Source organism: Alosa alosa, chromosome 14 (assembly GCF_017589495.1).
Source record: "Alosa alosa isolate M-15738 ecotype Scorff River chromosome 14, AALO_Geno_1.1, whole genome shotgun sequence".
Classification (NCBI taxonomy): domain Eukaryota; kingdom Metazoa; phylum Chordata; class Actinopteri; order Clupeiformes; family Clupeidae; genus Alosa; species Alosa alosa.
In genome coordinates this window covers 21,300,061-21,322,131 of record NC_063202.1, presented here as the reverse complement: position 1 = coordinate 21,322,131, position 22,071 = coordinate 21,300,061, and the positions used below count along the sequence as shown (strand labels likewise).

At 40.0% G+C, this 22,071-nt stretch overlaps 1 non-coding gene across 1 annotated transcript; it reads left to right on the top strand.

The window, feature by feature from the left end:
• The first annotated feature begins 18,368 nt into the window (after nucleotides 1-18,368).
• Nucleotides 18,369-18,453, top strand: trnal-uaa. Its single transcript has one exon. It is a non-coding gene; the product is annotated as a tRNA-Leu (tRNA).
• Nucleotides 18,454-22,071: the final 3,618 nt, after the last annotated feature.

Here is a 22,071-nt window from a genome sequence, read left to right as displayed (position 1 = left end):
CTAGACGTGAAACTTGCTTTGACAGCTTATGGCCATACGTCTGATTGCAGCATTGAGCTAACAGCATTTCGTTGCCATGGTTACTCCGGCCTATCTGCTTGGCCCCCTCATTGCTGCTTGCAGCTATATTTATATATGTGATTTAATTCTTCCCTGTATTAATGAACGCTATTTTCCTTAATCCTTTCCTTTCAGCATAAACATACAGGACCCACTCATTCCTCCATCGTGCTCCGAGCCATAGCGATCATGTCAATGCATTGAAAAATCAATAAATCCGTCAATAAATCAGTCAATCAATTCAATGTCAATTCAATCTTTTTATCAGACTCACGAGTGCATAGCATAGAAAAAATTAAATAGTTCAAGATCAATCAATCAATCAATGATGTCAGCGTTTTCTAAGCCTTGATGTGTGCTGCAAACAGCTTTTTCTAGGGCTGACACACCCCTCTAGTCTTTGTCTTATTATGTGAGTATGTTAAATGCAAATTGGTATTCTACACAGAGAATAACTACTCAAGTACAAAATATAATCATACAACTGAAGTATTGTCCTAGAGTGAATGTAGAAACATTGATCAGTAAAGATATGGTTAGCGCATGTTTTATCAAATCTGTTTTTTTTGTATTATTCGAACTACAGTGTATGAATTCAGTGTAGAATGTTTGTATAGGCTATGGAATTTATAATCTATTTCTAAAACAGCTTTAAAGGGACACTGATTGTTTGGGAACATTCTCATTTTCTGTGAATAAAATATTTTATGAAAAAAAGACAACAAAAAACAACAAAGGTCCTTATTTCATGTGTCAGTTATGCACCTTTTATATATTTGCTCGTGATGCCGATTTAATAGCAGCTACATATGCAGTTCAATATGTAAATGGTGTGTACAGCTACATACAGTATGTGACAGTCTTCAGAGTCAGTAAAGATACACAGTATTGATTGATAACACTGCAATGAGAACAAAGGAAACATTATTAGAGACATCTACATGAGTTTTACTCCTCAACTTGAACTGTGCTTTGGAGCATAATGTGCGATAAGTGTTGTGTGAGAGACAAACAACTTAACGTAGCCTAGGTGAACCCAGATTAACCTGTTAGCAAAATTGAATTAGCTCTGAAGGTCCGCTTGGAAAGGGTCCCATTGATGCCAGTTTTCAAACTTCCCATTTTACGACTTGGGTGGAACCAGCAGTGAAATTCAACTTAATTGGGTGCATTGAACTCTTACCAAGTGTAGCAAACACATATTTCTTGTAAACAATGGTTTTAAATGCAGTTGTTTACTCAATTACAAAGAAAACGCGTTCAAGAGTTTGGAATTTTCTGTTAATTTGTTTTGTTCATTCAAATTTGAACAACAAACACACAACAGCAATGCTTTGAAACTAAAAAGTAAAACAAAATGGGTGTAAAGGAGGGTGGGGATGTTGAAATAAAATGACAAAGGGGGTGCATACAATACACAGCAAGTGTAGAGTTTTATATCAAACATGTCTTATATAATGGAACACACTTCCTCTAAACTCAGGGCAAGTCGATCAAAGTTGGAACTTAAGTCTGACCTCCGAGAGGTCTGGAATGCAGCATGAGATGAATTTAGGGACTTTCATTGACTTCCTGGCTCCATGGTTCTTTCAAATGCAAATTCAGAAGAAGGTTGGATAAATACATGATTCAGTGCTCCTATCATATCTCATTTCATGCATCTCATTGACCACCCTGTTTCGTCTACTATGGCAGTCAAGTCATGACATGCACTACCACATCTCACATCATCTCAGACAGGGGTGCCTTAATACCACCTGAAGCCCCTGGGCTATGGGGTTTTTTGAGGAGACCCCCCCCCCCAAACTGCGAATATTAATTAAGACAAAATGATTCCCGACCCGCGATCCGACCCGCTTATTTACAAAATGTGCGCTTTTGGTTAATGTAGTCTAACATGCAGTGTAATCTTTCCTCCTGAGCCTACAGTATGTAAAACCTTTACATAAACAAGAACAGAAAGTCCTCCTTAATCACGTCAGCCTACCCATGACATCGCTTATCAAATACCGCACAAAGTGATGATTAATCAATCAAGAGGCGCTTGAAATGACTGAGGCAGGGACTGAGCCTGTGATTCTCTGTGCATAGTAAGGTAAGGTAAGGTGCAAATGAGTCCAACAGTGCAACAGTGCAAGAATAAAGTCTATCTATATATCTATATATATATAACTATTTTAAGAAAAGGTATGTGTGGCCACAGTTCGGCTATGGCATGGAGGGAGGGGTTATGCATATGTGCTAATATAGCACGCAAACAGTGAGGCAGAAAGACAGTGGTAAAAAGTGGCTAGTGGACAGACAGTATCCAAAAATGGAGGGGGTGAAGAGGCAGACAGACTATGCAGAGAAGTCTATCTCTCCTCTTCCCATTAGTGAAGCATTGAACAGTTCAATGGCCCTGGGGACAAATGACTTTCTCAGTCTGTCTGTTGAGCAAGTCTCCAGCTGATCAGGCTCCTCTGCTTAACAATAGTGCTGTGGAGTGGGTGACACTCATTGTCCAAGATGTTGATCAGTTTGTTCAGGGTCCTTTTGTCTGATATTGAAGTGATGCACTTCGGTTCAGCTCCCACTACAGAGCCAGCTTTCCTTACCAGCCTGTCAATTCGCCCCGCATCCTTCTTCTTTGTGCTTTCTCCCCAGCATACCACTGCATAGAAGAGGATGCTGGCAACAACAGACTGGTAGAACATCCTGAGGAGCTTGTGTAACGGTAACAGATTATCGGCTATTCTCCCCTCGAAACACACAACAACACAACGACGTAGTATAAAAATATATAGTTTATTAACAATCAAGTTTTAAAAACACAGTTCAATAAATAGCTTCGGGTCAGGTGAATAAGTATACTAGCACCTTAACACAGCGGTAGCAGAGTGGTCCTTCCTAAACCAGGGGCTGTGATGGGGCTAAGCTCCGTACAGAGAGAACCAACCAAAAGGGGGCCGTGTGTGCGCGTTTTAGCCAGGGGCTCTATCTAAGTATATGGGCGCCACTAGGGGTTGCCTAATGCACCAAACAAGGAAGGCTAAAGAGGTAAGCTACAATACACAAAATCACTCACAAAATGGTAATAAGACACACAGCAACCTTTTGTGAAAAAGACACAGCAAACATATACGTGGTGACTTAGAGGAAGTGATAACACAAGCTGCTAAGCTACGGAGAAACACTAGAAGAGTAGCAAACATGCAGGGTACAAATAACTCGCTAGAGCCTCGCTACTGACGCACGATAAGGGTTGGCTCCCTCTCCTGGCGACTAGTGGCAGTTGTAAGTAAACACGGGGTAAGCAGGTCGTGGGTGGGGCCACTGATACTAATTCCCCCAACTGAGCCTACACTACAAGTGGCAATATTAAGCACTACACACCAATACTACACACCAAGCACAGCACACAAATTCTGTAGATACCACACACACTCACACACGTGATATCAAGTAACATTAGTCAGTAGGTAACACAGTCGAACTAATATTGTACCAGCGGCAGCTCCTCACTACTTGACCACACCCTGCAATGAGTCACAGACAATGCACTAATAAGGGGGAGTTGAACTAGGTGAACAATATATTATTGTCCAGTACCACTCGTGGCCCAACCCCCAGGATTGAAGCGCTGCCTTTGGAAACAGTCTGGAGTGATGCGTCCACCAATGCGCCGTCCCTTTAAATGCGTGGCCAGACACATCCGTCGGGGATTCCTCCGCCCCCTTGACTGCGAAACAGAAGCGTCAATTAAACTTCCGCAGACACTCCCAAAACACGGCCCAGATCACTCATACAATGCTCAAGGGGATGGAGGTTTTACTTTCCTTAATGACGCAAAATCGGGTGCGTTGAGGAGTTTCAGGTTAGCAGTTCATCACGTCTGGCGGTGGAGGATTTACTTTCCTTAGCGATGCCAAATCGGGTGCGTTGAGAAGTTTCAGGTTGGCCGTTCGTCACAGGAGGAAGGTCGAACTCGTTCCGGACTGGAAAGGAATGGGGAAACGCGCAAAGGCAGGGCTACTTTCCTGTAACGTGTGGAATTGAGAATGTTGATATGAGGTCTTTCCAATTCCTTCTACTGACGGATGTTCAGGGGGTCGCGATCTCGGCGGCAGGCGTTCAAATCAGTGTGATCGGTGCGTCCTTCCAGTAGTGAAGATCCACGGTGCTTTTTTATGCAGTGGCTGCACCAATCCTCGTCGTTCGTTGATCACTTAATTATTTTTGGCCAGCTGTAAAGAATGGCTCACAGCCAACCATGGTAATCATCCCAATTCAGTCCTGTCCCACCCCCCGCATAGTTCAATGTTACACACACTCACCAAACCATAAACCTATCTAGAGTCCAATTTATATGAAGTTCATGTAGGCTTATGGTCATACAGTCTTAGCCATGCATCCACCCTCCCCTACACTTGCTGCACACATTGAAGGACCGCAGCCTGCTCTGCCCTTTCTTATAGAGTGCATCAGTGTTGGCTGACCAGTCCAGTTTATTGTCCAGATGGAGACCCAGATTCTTGTAGGTGCTTACCACCTCCACATTGACCCCATCAATGGGGACTGGTAGCAGAGTGGGCTTAGACCTGTGGAAATCCACCACCATCTCCTTGGTCTTTGAAGTGTTGAGTTGAAGAGGATTGAGTTTGCACCATTGCACAAAGTCCTCCATCCGGCTCCTGTACTCCTCCTCCTACCCGTTCCTGATACACCCCACAATTGCAGTATCGTCAGAAAACTTCTGCATGTGGCATGACTCGGTGTTGTAGCAGAAGTTAGATGTGTACAGGGTGAACAGGACTCGAGAGAGCACAGTTCCCTGTGGCACTCCGGTGCTGCTAATCACAGTGTCAGAGAGACAGTTCTTCAGTCTGACGAACTGTGGTCGCTCGGTCAGGTAATCTGTAATCCAGGTTACCAGGTGAGCGTCCACACCCATCTGCAAGAGCTTGTCTCCCAGTCTGAGGGGTTGGATGGTGTTAAAAGCACTTGAGAAATCAAAGAACATAATTCTCACAGCACTTTTCCTCTTGTCTAGGTGAGAATGTATCCTGTGTAGAAGATAAGTGATGGCATCGTCACGCCCACTTTCTCCTGGTATGCAAACTGTAACGGGTCTAGTGCATGGCGTACCTGGGGTCTGAGCATACCTAAGACCAGTCGCTCCATTGTTTTCATCACATGTGATGTAAGAGCGACAGGTCTGTAGTCATTAACCCTCTAGGCGCCACAGTCGGGTTTACTCAACAAGATGTGGTACTGAATAAAACGGCCGATTTAGTCAAATAGGGTGTCATATTTCGTTCGACCTCCACTCCACTAGATGGCAGACATGTCATACGTCATCCCTGAGTCGAAAAAGGGGCATGCTTTAAACAAAACCTTCTAGCTACAGCACATTGAATCAGTGCGTGAAATACCGGAGCTAGTGTGCGTGTGAGCCACTTTGTCAGAGCGATATTGTCAACGTCAGCGAGTATTTGCATTAGATTATCGTCTAATGGTATCAAAAAAGTTTACCTGAAATGAAGTGTTGGGTCTTCTATTCGCGGACCCTGATTCTGAAGGGGAATATCTGCCTTCAGAAAATGACGGTGATTCGTTTAGTGAGGCTTCAGATCGTCCCCTGCCTTGCAATGATGCAGCTGGACAAAGTGAGAGTTTACTCCATAGTTTAGCTTACACCAAGCACAAACGTTGAATCGTTTGCCCAATGTCACTGGTGGGAATAATGTTTCACGGGTTTGGAGTGTTCATCGGGAAGTTAGCAGAGTGTTAGTGGTGTGGCGAACAAGGCTGGAGGTAGCCTAATGTCCATAGCGCTAGCTTCTGTCTTCTGAACGTGTGCCTCTCCGCAATCGCGGCGACAGTAACGTGGTGGAGCCTTTGTCTAATGCCACTGGGTATGTTAGACGGAACGTAGAGGCAGTGTGGGGAGTCGCAATGAGAATGACAGTAGGCCTAGTCCGAGCTGCACAAATTCTCTCCCACTTTCGGCCTTGGCCAGGCAGATCTGGCCATGCTGCTCGCAACAGGAGCAGAGGTGGTGACACGGGGCAGGAGAGCCATTAGGCCATGCATAGTCTATCACAAGATGATTGGAATGCCGGCCCTGTATGGATAGGATATGGATATGGATAGTCATTATCTCTACAGCAAAAGGCCTGCTACATAAAAAAAAAATTGTCAGCCATTTATTAGTAATGATTTACACTGTTGATTATCTATTTCCCTGACCATTTAGGACATATATGTGTTCTTTTTTGTGTGTTCATGTCCTTGTGATGTGTGTGTCAACTAAGAAAAAAACAACAAAAAAAACATCAACAAAAACAACAAAAAGAAAACAAATACTAACATTGTCTCTTGTCTTGTCTCGTCATCTCACTCCTGATCTGTGCCTTGCCGTGGCAAGTGAGCTTTTGAACTAAACAGGTCTTGTCTACTTGTGTTTGTGTGTCATCTGAATAATATATATGTGCCTCATACATGGAATCAGAGTGCCTACTGTATGTAGTAAATGGAAAATCTCTACAGCAAAAGGCGCCTACCGCTACATGCATTTGGTTTGTTTCTGCCATTTATTAGTAATGATTTACATAGTTTGTTTACTACTTAGTATTTACCTGAGCATTCAGTATTGTGCAATATAGCATACAGAAGGTGAGGGACATTTTGGGGGGAAAGAAGTGGTGCATTTTATCATTCAAACATGCGACTTTTCATGAAAATTCTATAATCCAAGATGGCCGCCACCATATGACATCATAATATGCAAATTAGATATAAACATTTAATCCCTACATAAACTTTGGGTCATCCTTAATATTTCTCTAATTTACAGAAAGTCTCTATCTCTTATCACTTTTAAGATATAGCCTTTTGAAATGAAGATGTCAAAATCGAACGTTTCGGAAAAAAAACCTCTGGCGCCTAAAGGGTTAAGCTCGCTAGGGTGTGGCTTCTTAGGGACAGGGGTGAGACATGATGTCTTCCACAGTGTTGGAACTTGTCCAAGGCGTAGACTCAAATTGAAGATGTGCTTCAGTGGCTCCCCCAGGTCAGCAGCACAGGCCTTGAGTAGCCTTGGACACAGTCTGTCAGGCCCCGCTGCTTTATTGATGTGCAGTTTCTTTAGTTGATCTCTCACTTGATCTGTTGTGATGATGGGGGGTGTAAGAGGAGGGGTGCATCTGGGATCTGTGTGTCTGTATCTGTGGGATCTACTTATACAGTTCACATCCAAACCACTATTGAATCATACATTTTTGAATTTACCATTTGTGTGGACTCAGTATTTTTTATATCAACAGGCTTTATTAATTCACAACATCATTTTGGAGTCTGGAGATTTTTCTATTACCATAAACCAGTAAAGTAGATTTAACTGAGTTTTGCTCTGACTATGGTAGTTGTAGATACAGTATGAGTAAGTCTGCTTACATTATGGACATTTTGTTGTGTTCAGCATCCTTTCAAGTTTTCCCCCTCAGTGTACTCATGACTCTTTCTCTTCATGAGCACTAGATGGCGGTAGATATCTTTTGTAGAGGATGGTCTAAATGTGACCATTTGGAAGGCATAGATAGTAAAGCATTCCTGGTAGTGACACAAAAATATTTGGATATGTGACTCCACCTCAAAACCAAATAGGTCCAGTGCATAATGTTCTGGTTGTCAGACTTTCAGTGTGTCTTTATGTACAAAAAAGATGTAAATACATAGCAAACAGCACAAAACTACCATATATGAATATTTTAAATGGCAATGCTCTCATTCTGGTCATCCTCAGTATTTGTACAGTGGTGATGAAAGGGAACTAATTGCGAGTGACATTCAAATGGACGCTTCTCTTCGCGCCGGACGGTTCACGGCTCCATGTCCATTTATTTCTGATGATGGACACCTCGTCGGGCATTATCCCTTACATAACAGGACACCTCGGCGGCCGTTATCCCTTACATATTAGTGTAGTTTAACACAACTCTGTGATGTTCATTAGAGAGACTAAAAAGCTATAGTGCCCTCATTAGCTGTAAGTGTGTCTTAAAAAATAAAACTATCTATATAGACAAGATAAAGTCTTTGATACAGATGTGATATACAAAAAACATCTATAGACACAATAAAGAGTCTCTCACACACACACACACACATACACACACGTCAAAGTCACAGTAATTAATAGTCAATTTTCTGTGTAGGCCTACTGGGGGTTGGGTTCCACTTTTTCAACGTGCAGCGTTCCATGAAAGTCTGTGGGACTGCCTTGCTCAGTGGGAAATTGCATTATGGGGTGTGTCGGTGATCAAATAGGGTCACTTTGAGGTCCACTCCACCAAAGTTACATAGTACAAAACCAGGTGTTCAGGGCACACAATCAGTGGCAAAGAAAGAGGCGTTTTTTTTCCCTATGATTAGTCAGTGTTAGCCTGGATGCGAGCTGAACTTAGCCCCGCCCACAACATTTGAGGTCTGGAAGTTCGGTCTGGCATTACTCCATTGTGGACCAACTATGCTCGAACAATCAGATTGGGCTTTACGGTGATTGTTTCAAGGCGGTTCTGGCCCAAGCTCTTCGTTGTCTAGGAGTGTTGTTAAATCAATCTAAAAGCCTACCGCAACTCGCAACCAACAGAAAACAAATACAGAAAGACCTAACTGCTACCCTACATGCTAGCCCTATGTGTGGTGCACAGACTTGTAAGTAGGTCCTAAACGTGCGTTAATGCATGTGTGTGTGCGGTAAACATACCTGTGGCGTGCTTGCACTCCCTGCCCGGTGCTCCTCAGCGCAAGCGCCAGCGCCAGCTATTTACCAATACCCAATGTATTATGCATGGGCAGCATACTAATGAGGAGGGTGGGACATGTCTCATGTCATGTTAGATCACATCCTGAGGGTCTAAACTTTATATATAAAATATATGGTTTATATAGTTGAATCAGCTTTCCTTTCATGGTACAGACCAAAATGTATTGAATTGCATTGAATTGCATAGCTAGTAAGCATATCTGATATATTTCATGCTTATGCTTTTTAAACATATATGCTGTGTTTACAGTAGTAGTATACAATTAAAAACAGTATATGGTTAATATGATTAATTCATAAACTTGTCATGTTTTAGTATTATCTATACGGACCTGACTTTTACAGATTATAAATTGACTTATCAACCGTTTGGTTGCGCATGTTTTCAATAAATTATTTGAGCATGAAAACATATACATATATATTTAATAAAAGTGAATACATGTGTTATTCCACTTCATTTTAACATAATAATGAAGACAACTTGGTAGATGTGAATCCACAAAATAAGGCCTTCGACATTACAGGGGTACTGAGCAAATATTTTGTGCTTAACATGTAGTACTCAAATGGTAGATATGGCTTTAAATTCATGATGTTTAAGATGTGGTGTCTTAAAGTGTGCTCTACCACATGGTTGAGCAGGCAGTTCATATTTACAAAATATTTACAGTGTCCTCTAAAACAGAACTATAATAAAAAGGCATGCTCCCTCGGACAGGTGAGCAACAGGGCCTCGTCTATCACGTCATCTGAGCAGCTTAGGTTGATTTTGTTTGCAACAAAAATGCTGTGACTAGAAGCTAGATAGATGGCTTCTAAGACTACATATGGAAAAACGCATATTATTTCCATGAGGTTTTATCACTAAAAACGATTATTTCTGAAAACTTTGGGCAAAGTTGATATGTGGGAAAACTCTGATTTCACTTTCATCAAGGGAAAACAGCGTGTTTGCATTGTTGACATGTTGTTCCCTCGTTTGTTTAAAATCTCTGATTGGCCACCTGTTTGCTCGAGGGGTTTACGACACCCTTCCCCAGCTGTTTATAACATTATTTTATTTAGCATCAATCAGATTGTAGCATCAGTGTGAACGGAATTATTTTTAAAAAGAAGGAGGGGAAATATCAGTTTTTCCGAATAGCCTACTCTGCTACTCTGCTTGTCTTAGATTTCGCTTTCGGGTGTTGTACAAGATATTGACAGCACAATAACCAGAAGACCAGAAAACAAGGAATTTGTGGAGAAGAAGGATGGTTTATGTGTTTTTCCAACAGTAAGCTATTTCGTTGCTCTGATTGGTTAGGTCTATTCAATTGATTGGTTAGGTCTACCCCGAGAATCTAAGTATGACAACAGGCTTTCAGTTTACCATCAAAATGACTTTGAAGCCTGGGGCTAAAATCAGCACATTATTTTGCTTTCAGGTCAACAATCATGCATGAGCTCATGCAACTGTTCACATGGCAATGATGTGTTTATACTGTTCAAACGCATCAAAAGAAGACAAAAACAAAGCTAGTTTAAACATGTGGGTATATCAAGGTATCAAGGTGTCTATATTATCCCCAAGGGGCAATTTGTTATGCAGCCAGCAGAGAGAACACATTCATAAATTGGCATAAACACAACATGAAGGCTCACCAACAGTGGACATCAATACAACATGAAGAAATATTTATGTATAACATAAAAACATTCAAAATAAATAAATGAAAATATATAAAAAACATAAGAACATATTAAATAATACTTGTAAAAACACTCAACGAGAGTGTTTAAAAACCTTAGACAAAAAGTTCTTGTCTAGATCTATTCTTAGATCTATTTGTCTTACATCTTTTGGACAAGGATCCAGATATGATCTGTCAGTCTTTCAATTATCTCTCTCTCTCCTTCCTCCTCCCTCTACCTCTCCTCTCTCTCTCTCTCTCTCCCCCTCTCCTCTCTCTCCCTGCTGTTACTGCTGCTATTGCATGTTGTCTTTTGATAGAGGCCACAGGAAAAGGTTTGTTTTTGCCACCTGGACCAAAGACCAAATATGTATACACAATATGCTTCCATTGTTAACCAACAACCATAAAAAAACTGCTGTACAAATACAGCATCAATCGTAACCTACCCTGATGTAGGAGCCCGAGTGTAGTGTTTAGCATTTTCCACCTTCAATATGGATACAATCAATCGATGGATACATTCAATTCAATTAATCAAGATCTCAAGTGTTGCAAATAACGCTCTGCATTTTACCCATCAGGGGGAGTGTGCACACATACACACACACACTAAGTGCACGGAGGTCATCAGGGGCACACATATGATGTAATGCACATCATAATGGAGTAAATAAATGACTTCAATTACCTGGTGGTGAGGGCGCGATCAAGCTGGGAAACCCTCGCTGAGTCTCTGATTGGTTTTTACACCGACATGTAATTAATTATCAAATAATCTAGAGGACTAATAGTGACAGGACTGGTCAATCAAATTGGAGTCTTGTGTCATCTTTGGGCAACTCTCCATATATACACAATCAAACAGGAGTCTTGTGTCATCTTTAGGCAACTCTCCACATTGACACAATCAAAAAAGAGTCTTGTGTCATCTTTAGGCAACTCCCCACATAGACGCAGTTAGGGGTGTTACAAAATATGATTCAGTATGTTCTCTCGCTACTACCTAGAAAACCAAAAAAAAGCTAAACAATGAAGGAAATGAAGGAACAATGTAATTCCATACTTTATACCACTAGAGGGAGTTAAATTATCCACAGTTTATCCCCATCACTAGGAAACACTTCATATGTTCAGCTCTTTGTCAGGAGCATCAAAGCCTCAATAGTAATTTCAAATGTCCTTATTCTTATCTTACTTTCTGTCATTGATCAATTTCACATCAGCTTCCATATTGCACGTTATTTTTGGCAGCATTGAGGGTGGCAGTTAGCCTGGAAATCTAGACACGCCCCTAGCGGCAGCAAATTACATTTGCTGCCAGGGCTAGTCTAGCAACTCTCCGTTGGCTTGTGAGCTCCAGAAATCGAAACTTAATCAGGCCAATGAAATCGTGTATAGAGTCGTTAGGTGGGCTTAACATAATGATTGATGGCAGAGTTGCAACGGTTTGGCTTGAATTCCCTGCTACTTGAAAACAAATAAGATGGATGTTGCTGCTGGTGAACAGTGTGACGCGAGTTAAGCTTTTATTAAGTTGGCAAACGTTTGAACTAGCCAACTAGCTCCGCTGGTTGGAAACGCATGGGACTCATAGCGCTGCCGCTGTTCTATTGCGTGCAGAGGGAATTTGAAAGACAACTGATTATCCCGCCCCTCTGACTGAGCACTGCGACCCACATTTTAATGTGGGTCTGGCTCGTCAGGCTAGGTGGCAGTAGAATAAAAACTGTGTTTGAGTCTATTTGTCCTTGCGTTAATTTATCTGTACCGTCTGCCTGAAAGCAACATTTCAAACAGGGAGTGACCTGGATGATTGGTGTCTTTCAGTGGCGCCGGCAGGCGTAATCCTGTACTGTGCGTACAATTTTTTCACGGCTTTATTTGTGAAATCATTCAATATTAGCCTACAACAATAAAAAAAAAAGAAAGAAAACTTGTGTGACAACTAGCCTATATTTATTGACTCATGTGCAATCTGAATATTGGCATTATTCCGAATAAAACCGGAATATGGTGTGCATGGAAACCATAGACTATATTATATATGAAAACGTAGCATTGTCATGACATGATAACGATTGACCTGTGGCGGGTTTCGGGGGTGGCTTTGGATAGGATATTCTGGCGCTTAAAAACACAACGTTCCATTCATTCATAGGATAATAGCCTAAAGGCCCATTCACACCAAGAACGATAACGATAACTATAACTATAACCATAACGATAAAAGCGTTCACACTGAACAACGATAAACAAAGTCTCTCATTGTGTTCATAAATGTGAGGGCTAAAATTCGATGGGTTCTGATTGGCTATTAGCATTTTATCGTTGTGAAAATCGCTCTGAAAGTGATCCCCAACGATATCGTTCTTCATGTCGTTATCGTTGGGCATTTCTCAGATTTTGGGCCTATTTGGGTTACTGAAATTTTGAAAAATTAAATTCAAACTTTTACTAATTGGTATGCAACAAGTTATCAGTCATTTTGATAGGAGTAACCTTGTGAGCTTGGTAGAGACCACAATATAAGGGAATTTATGTTTTTTTGTCATTTTTCAGGTAAATGTCATTACCATCACATTATCTAATATGTACATTTTAAAGATGAAATGGACAATCAATGATCAATTAATGATCAATTATGGTTTCACATGAAGTCTATTTTATCTTGAACTTATTAGAATTGTTGAATTTTACTTACAACATGAATTATAGTCGTTTAAGTATCTTATTTTTTTATTTTTTCACTCGACCCTGGCTTGGAATTTCATTTATTTGAAATAAATGCCATATATCATATCTGTTTTCATCCAGTGGCAATTTAGACTGTCCAACATTATCAAAAATATCTAATTAATGTAATTTATTGTAATTTATACATATTCTATTGGCAAAAATATGCATGGTGATGGTGATGACATTGCAGTTCTGGTAATGACATTTGTTGCGGTGATGACAAATCACTGATCGTAATCTATTGCAATTAAATGTTTATAATTTAGAAACCCAAGTTGAACTGACTTTGTGAAAAAAAAAAAAAAACGTATTTCTTTTAAAAATATTACTTTAAATGTATCTGCAAAAATGTCATCACCAACACAGTCGTCATTACCACTACATTTCAAGCTATAATGTGCTGGTAATGACTGTGTTGATGATGACATTTATACCGAAAAACTACCCTAAGAAGTAAAAATGATCACCATGCAAGTGTAGCTAGCTTTCTACATGTAATGTACATCATTTAAACTATTAAAGTCATTTTAAAATTTCAGGAATATTCAAAAATACAGAAATACAATGCGTATGGTAATGACACATAATAAGTGTACATGCCCAAAACGAGGGATAAAGAGTAGATTTTCTTATGTTTCTGGACATAAAGGCATCAATCTTTCTGCTTGACACCCATGTATTCCACTGTGATATTAGGTGACCATGGTTACCAAATATTTTTTTGATGAAAAAACAGTAGCAAAGTGCCTTTATGTAGAGTGTGCTGGTAATGACGGCTAAACCATGGGACAGGTAAACATTAAGCAAAATAAAACAGGAAATGCATATATATGCATAATGTGTGCATGCAGTTCATTAGTTCAGGTAACATTTAATTCATATGCATGATTTTTTAAATTATTTTTTGATAAATAATGTTTGAGATATGGCACAATATGTGAAAACTCTGGTTGCGGACAACACCAAAACACTGATATTGTACCATAAAACACCAATAAAATGTGTCTAAATCATGAGTAAGAGCAACCATTAAAATAGTCTAGGCTTGTTTTTCTTTATACTAATTAGTGATGCTAAACATTATTAGATTTAATGTGTTTTTAATAGAATTACACCCTGTGGACAGAAATAGGCCCCGATTCTGGGAAATACCCCGTTATAGTTTATGTGTGAACGTCGTCATTCATATTAACGAGAACGATATTTATTTATAGTTATCGTTATCGTTTTTGGTGTGAATGGGCCTTAAATCATTCAGTCATGAAAAGAAAACAACAGCAGCAGCTTAATATTTTTCAGGCGTTTAACCGTAACGAAGATGTAGGCCTACTGTTCTTAGCAGTGATGCTGACACTGACAGCAGTGAGAGATTGTCCTCTACGGTCACGCGGTCTACACATGTTTAAAATGTTGAATTGTTTGCTTACCTCTGTAGGCTTATTTAAAAAAAACTAAAACACTGGTTGGAACAGGGATTCAGTTAATGCGTAGAGCAGAGGTTCTCAGCCTTTTTGGGGCTAAGGCACGTCATGACGAGTCGGGTTGGTGCGGGTGTTAAAATTCCTTGACTTTGCGTAGGCCTATGCCTATCATCTAAAAGTTTGGGACAACCAAAACAGCAGTGCAATGTATTTAGAGTGTTGTGAGCAAATCCTTATGGTTACTAAGTTACCATAACATAATTGTGTTTTTCTCTCGCAAATCGCGACATAAACTCATTGGTTTATTTTTTCTTTTCTTTCCCTTTTTCGCGGGTTGGGCAGTGAAGTTATAATGCGCATAAGCTATGTTCACCTAATTTGAGTCAGAGCCGCTTGCTTTGTAAAGGCATTTCTGTCCTTTCCAAACTGCATTAAAATAGTGTGTTTAGCAACCAGAATTTAAAAAAAAATCCCAGGAGAGAAATCTCCCTCATCCCAGAACTTTTAAAAAGCGTGAAACACCCCTATAAGCCCACGTAACCTACAGCTAGTGTTGTAAAAGTTAGAAGCTTAATGCAGTAGGCTATTTGATAAGAGATGACGTGGGTAGGTTGACGTGATTAAAAGGGGCTTTCTGTTCCAGTTTATGTAAAGGTTTTTCTTAGGCTCAATAAGGAGAGGCTATAGCCTACATTTACCAAAAGCGCAAATTTGGTAAATAAGGGTATAGTAGACTGAGTACAGTTTTGCCCACACAAAATCAAACAAAAAATAAATACTGAAAAGAAGTGATTTTCCACACAACATTCCACATGCCATTTCCTTAGCTTGTAGACTAAAATATTATAAATCAATAATACCCATAAGTAGTTTATATTTTCCACAATTAGCTCATAAACATAAGGTGCATTTTTTGTCTTGACTGTGTCTCAACTGTACCCTATAGAGTACAGTTGAGACACCCACCTGGTATAGTTGAGACACCCATCTTTAATGATGTATAGTTAACTAACCGTTAGTTGGAAAGTTTAATAAATAAAAACATAGCAATTGCAAAGTGTTTGTAGTTCAAATTCATTAATTTAATTTAAATTAGCGTTGGTTAAAAAGGAATACATCATGAACAAAATGGGTGGGCCATGTATTGTGCGTACTATGGAATACAACCCTATCGGCGCCCCTGGTGTCTTTTATGATTGTAGAAAAGGCTTGGACTGTTACGTGCATTTGCCGCGATAGATCATTTGTCGCGATATTTTCTTTGTTAAACGTGTTTCCTGTTTTCTCTCTGCCAGACGTGCAAGTTTGGTGCTCCAAGAAAAGTATAGCTTACCTTTTATTCCTGTAGTAGTTATCCTGAGTAATCCAGTCGTTAATATTCAGAGTGTCGAGTCATTGACGACAAGTAAGTTCGTATGATGTTAATAGAGTTAATCCATACTGGTATGCAAGAAGTTGCTAGCATAGTTAAACTGGCTCTTGCTGTAGTTTCCTTGAAGTAATATAGTGTAACTGTTCTAGGAGATTATAATATTTCATGTGTTTAGCTTAGGAATTGACCACCTGGTGTTTATACTGTTGTAAGAACGTATCTTCGAACGGAGGAAAAGAGTGTACATGTGCCGTTAAGGTCATTACACAGTATCGTTTTAACCCACTAGATGGCAACATTGACCATGGAAAAATTATAGTCACGAACTAAAATTCTACTTCCTAACTTGAAGGGAATTAGTGGTGTTGTATGTGTTTTTAGCCTTCTAGTTCAGTCTGATAAGCATAATAGTGCATTTATGTATGATGAGCTGCAGAAAGATTATTTGTAAGGAATTAGAATCTAAGTTGTATTTTGTTCTTTTCTTTCAGACTATATATATGTATGTGATATGTATACATGTGTGTGTGCATATTGGCAACTGAATATCAATGCTGGAACAATACAGAGTTAAACCCCATCTCTTCTTCGTTCTATATTCTGACCGATATACCATCCAGTATAGTGCCACTACCCTACACCCGAATCAGTGCAACCGTATAACCTCCCCAATAATGATGTTCTGGGCTTTTTTGAGACAACGGGAACTGTATAGTTCTTCCAGTGTGGGGAGAGGGCAGCCGGCGATCTTTTGGGTGTTGTTCATGACCCACTGGAGCGCTTTCCTCACCAGCAGTCTTTGTGTGATGTTAATCCTCCTGAGTATTCTCAGGAAGTAGTCTCTGCCGGGCATTTTTCAGCAGCTCAGAGGTGTTCGCGCTCCAGGATAGGCTCTCCTCGATGTGGACTCAAAGGAAGCAGAAGTCTGCCACCCTTTCCACACAGTCCCCACTGATGATTAATGGTGGGATCTCTGTTTTCTTTCTCCTGTAGTCTATGCTTCAGGTGTGATAGTGCAGTATGGAGTGCTATGGCTATGGTGTCCTTTGTGGATCGGTTATCAAAATAGCATCTCAGCCCTCCACCACTTTTCTACTGAAAGCTGCCAAATAGGAGGATAGGAGATTGACAGGAGGTGAGTGGGAGGGAACGGTAGTGTGGGATTGGGAAGTGACCATTTGTCCCCGTAGGCACTTGGACCCATATGTGGCACGGACCAGGGATGTCACTAGACCCAAAACCCTACTGGAGCCAAAACCCTACTGAAAGTTTAGCTTGCTGTCAGTGTCTAAGTGTGACAGGGAGGAATTAAGAATAACATTTTCAATTTGTTGCATATAATGTAGGATAGACTTGATTAATAACACCTTGATTAATTGATAACAATTTCATACCTTTGTAATACCTGTTCAACGTCATCCTCTTGTGGCAGCAATATAATTATATTTTTAGCCATCATTATGTTGCCAAATGCTTTGAAAAATGTTTCCTAGTTTGTCTAGCTGATGAGAGACAACAAAAGATGGAGTTTTATTTTTAGAACCAGGAGGAAGGAGCCAAGCCAACAGAAATAGTACACAGTGTGGTCTATGGGGATAAATAGTTAGGTCCATAGACACAGGCTAATCCATATAGTGCAGAAAGCATATTTCTCAATAGAATACAATGGCAATACGGAGGCTATGCCTCACCTGAGGTAAATCCTGTAATGCCAAATGTCAAAACATTTAAATCATAATCTCCAAAATGATTAAATGTGTTGGATCAGTTGGATTAAGTGTACTTACCTAGCAAAGGTGTAACCCTTGCCTGTTTAAAAGAAGAGGGAACTATTCCAGAACTGAGTGAAGTATTAAACACATGTGAGTAGTTATTATCATGAACAAATTGTCAAAAATAAGCCCCGCCCCATGAAACGTCATAAATCACGTGATAACCACGCCTCCTTTTTATGCAAATTAGCCATGTGGTTGTCACCACGTGTTGTTTGTTATTGTTATTGTTTTGTGAGTCATGTGACAGTCATGTGACTGGTGTCAAACCCCTGGGCAGCCATATTGGATGTAAAGTCATGTGACAGTCATGTGTCTGGTGTCAAACAATGCCAGGCCCCCTTGGCATCCATATTGGATGTAGTGTCATGTGACAGTCATGTGACTGATGTCAAACCCCTGGGCGGCCATATTGGCCCCCAAACCCACATGTGGGTTTTGTGGATAAAGGGGGATCAGATACATTTTGTAAGAGTTGTATATGTTTAGTGGTAAATGGGTGTAAATACAAAGTGTGCTGCTAGGATGGCCGAGTGGTTAAGGCGTTGGACTTAAGATCAAATGGATGTTTGTGTCCTCGTGGGTTCGACCCCCACTCCTAGCAACTATATTAATGGCTGAGAGTAGTATGAAGTTTACTTTTATTTTTTAAGTCCTAGAGATGTTGAGAGATATGGATTAAAAAATAATAAAAAAAAAAAAAAAGTTTAAATTGGTTACCATTTCGCTAGGCGCTTTGGTTAAAAAGGTGTCAGCCAAATCCCATATACTGTAATTTTTATAACTAGAATCATGGGGTCGTGTGTGTGTGTGTGTGTGTGTGACCAAATGGGTCTATGCCTGGAGGAGGTGTTGGGCCCGGGCATGTCACTGTGTGTGATGTTTGAAGCCCCTTTCATGTGTCTTATCATATAGTTGGCTAGCCGGAGTCATACTGTTTAACTGATTACAAACACAGTGGTTAATTATGTATGTATGTATTGGGGGTCTAAGAAGCCCCCACACTTTGTAGAGGCGGTGTTGTGCCCAGACATGTCTCTGAGTTTATTGTTTGAAGCCCCTTACATGTGGCTCATCAAACAACAGGCTAGCCGGAGACGTACTGCTTAACTGATTACAAACACAGTGGTTAATTATGTATGTATGTATTGGGGGTCTATGAACTTTGTAGAGGAGGTGTTGGGTCAGGATATGTCTCTGAGTGTATTGTTTGAGACCCCTATCATATGACTTGATATAGGCTGGACTATTCCATGATGCTGTGTAGCGACTGTCCATAGCAGGCTGTACAATATCCTTCCAAGAGTCCCTAAACATCACCCAATCTGCATCACAAAATGAAATGTGCGCCATGTCGTCTGAAAACGCCAAATCCGGAGATGTCAAAGCATATAGCTTCACACTGCGATCTTCCTTGTCAAAAACATAGCCTCCTATGCGCCCATCGTTCAACAACCATTGGTATTCCACGCCATCATTAGGTTTACTCAGAAAATTAACAAAAGTTTCAGGTCTCCTCCTTTGCGGTGCATAAGTCATTTCAGGATTCGATAGCTTAGCGCTTAACAGGCGGAGTGTAATCCGCCTCTTTGATTTTGCCGATTCAATCATGTTAGCCATGGTAAGTTCTGTTCAAAAACAATGATAGCTATACATCACCCACAGCTTTTATAATCTCAATCCTAGAGACATGCCGGGGCAAAACACACCCACTACAAAAAGGGTTTATAGATAACCAGGTGTCTGCATACAGACGCCACTACTCATAAACAGATCTTTTACAATGTTATCAGCACTAGTGTACGTAGGGTAGGCAGACCCCCACATGAAAGGGGCTCAAACAACACACTCAGAGACATGCCCGACAAAGCCGTGGGCCTACTGGTTAGCACTTGTAACTTATAGCTAACACATTTTTTCAACCAGAACCTCTAACAACATGCTAAACAGGTTAACGGCTATGCTCCCAGAGGAAACTTTTGCTTCTCATTTGTATCCCTTCTGTTGCTAAGGAGGCTAAATGGTGATTCTCTTTTAAGGATCATTTAAGTATTACTTTTGTCACAATTATTTCTCCTAATTTTGAGAAATAAAACAAGCAAAAAGATGAGACACATAGCAATAAGACAAGTAGGAGTCACAAAAGAGATATTAGTTTGAGAAGCAGGAGAAGTACAGGAGATCTCTTATATGTTTGAGTGTAGTCTCACTTACAACTTGTTTCTCCTTAGGAGAAATAATAGAGCAGATGGAGTCACATAAGAGATATTAGTTTGAGAAGCAGGAGAAATACGGGAGATCTCTTATATCTTTGAGTGTAGTCTCATTTACAACTTGTTTCTCCTTAGGAGAAATAATAGAGCAAATGAGGAGACATTGCAATGAGAAACTGTTGAGAAGTAGGAGTTACAATTGAGATATCAGTTTGAGGGTCAAAAAATAGGGCACTCCATAGCATTTCAAACTTTTATTTTATAAAACAAAGCAAAACAGTTGTACTTTAAAAATGGACTTTAAGCAAAGGGAGCTTGCACAGTTGCACTTTAAAATGGACTTCAAGCAATGGAAGCATGTTAATGCCTTGATATGTTCTTTTTAAAAATTGTGTATTCTTATTTTTTATTTTTTGTGTGTGTGAGTGTGTATGTGAGTATTATTTTTAAAAGTTGCACAAAAAAATTGCATTGTACGGACCAACTGCACAATGACAATTTAAGTCTATCTATAAATCATACAACATAGAGGAATTAACTAATAAACAATAACATAAACAAACTGAACTTGTGCCAAAGCGTGCCATACTGTGTACAATGGTGGATGAAAGCATGGGCTGGTCAATCTGCATCTTTTATCCTGGTGGTGGAACCAACCAAAGGGAGGAGGGAGAGAAGAGCAGAAAATAGAACATTGTTAGTTTGTGAGCCACTCAAAAATACAAAGTAAGACATTTGTTTGACCGTCTGCTTTCATAACTGTGGGAATTTTGATACAGCACAAAAGATCAGACACACCTTATTAATCACTTAAACACAGAATGGGGGATGTGATAGCTACCACTCACATTTACTATATGTTGCCCAATTGAAAAACAGATTGTATTGATATATTTGTCAAGCTTAAACAAGTTTGTTGAATTCCCTCACCTCATCTAGTGAGTAAACTGTATTGTCAGACTAGGATTAACCCCTATCCAGTTTACCACTAGGCAAAACCTTGTTTTGGTTGGACTAAGCCTATTCAGTGTAAAAAAAAAATGGGCATCTGAAAATAGTTAAGTTCAGAGTCCTGATGTCAAAAAAGTAATTTGGGCATTTTTTTTTGTCATCTGGGAGCTGGCTCTATAGTCAGAACGCATAACAACTAAATGCAGCGTTGCCTTGTTTAGTTCTGATAGTGGGTTTCAACAGGAACATTTCTCCTGTGATCAGTGAGGTTTAAGTGATGAGTATTGCTGGAACATGTCACACAGTCTCATTGAAGGGCAAATCTGGTGTAAACTGATTCAAAGCCTTGTTGTTCGAGCTCACCAGGCACTGTCCAAAGGACAAAGAACAATAAAATGTGTCATAACCTAGACAAGTTATGGACAAGAAAGTAAAGCTGACTCAATATGGCAAAAAAGCCTTTGGTATCTTCTTTCCATTACAGGGTTTCCCCAGGTTTGACCACCCCAAATAAGACTTTTTTTAAGACCACTTACATGAAAATTAAGACCTACATCACACCCATTATGCGGTTGTAAAACACCAGATCAAATCCATAATGACAATTAAAACAACACTTCCCCCCCATGATGTGCTGTCCCTCTCCTTTCGACTGATTATGTTGATTCATTGCTGCCGGTCGCGAAAACCCAAAGTATTTTTTATGATATCCTAAGAAATTAGACTAGTGTAGTTGCCACGATACCAAAATTATTGTTTCGATACCGATACCACATCAAGAATTGCGATTTCGATACTTCTTCGATAATTTTAAAAAATGTATTTGATTTGGGGCCCAGACCACCTTGACATCATCAGTAATATTGAATATAGTGTTATCATTCACACCAGTGGGCATCCTAGATTCTGCTTGACTCTTTCCACACACACGGAAAATTATGGCTTATTTCATATGTTTCTATTTCATATACCTTCAATTCATATAAAGTGTACAGTTAATGTATAGTATTTTTTTAATCTGCATAATTACTATTAATCTGCTTAATTGCTAAACATAT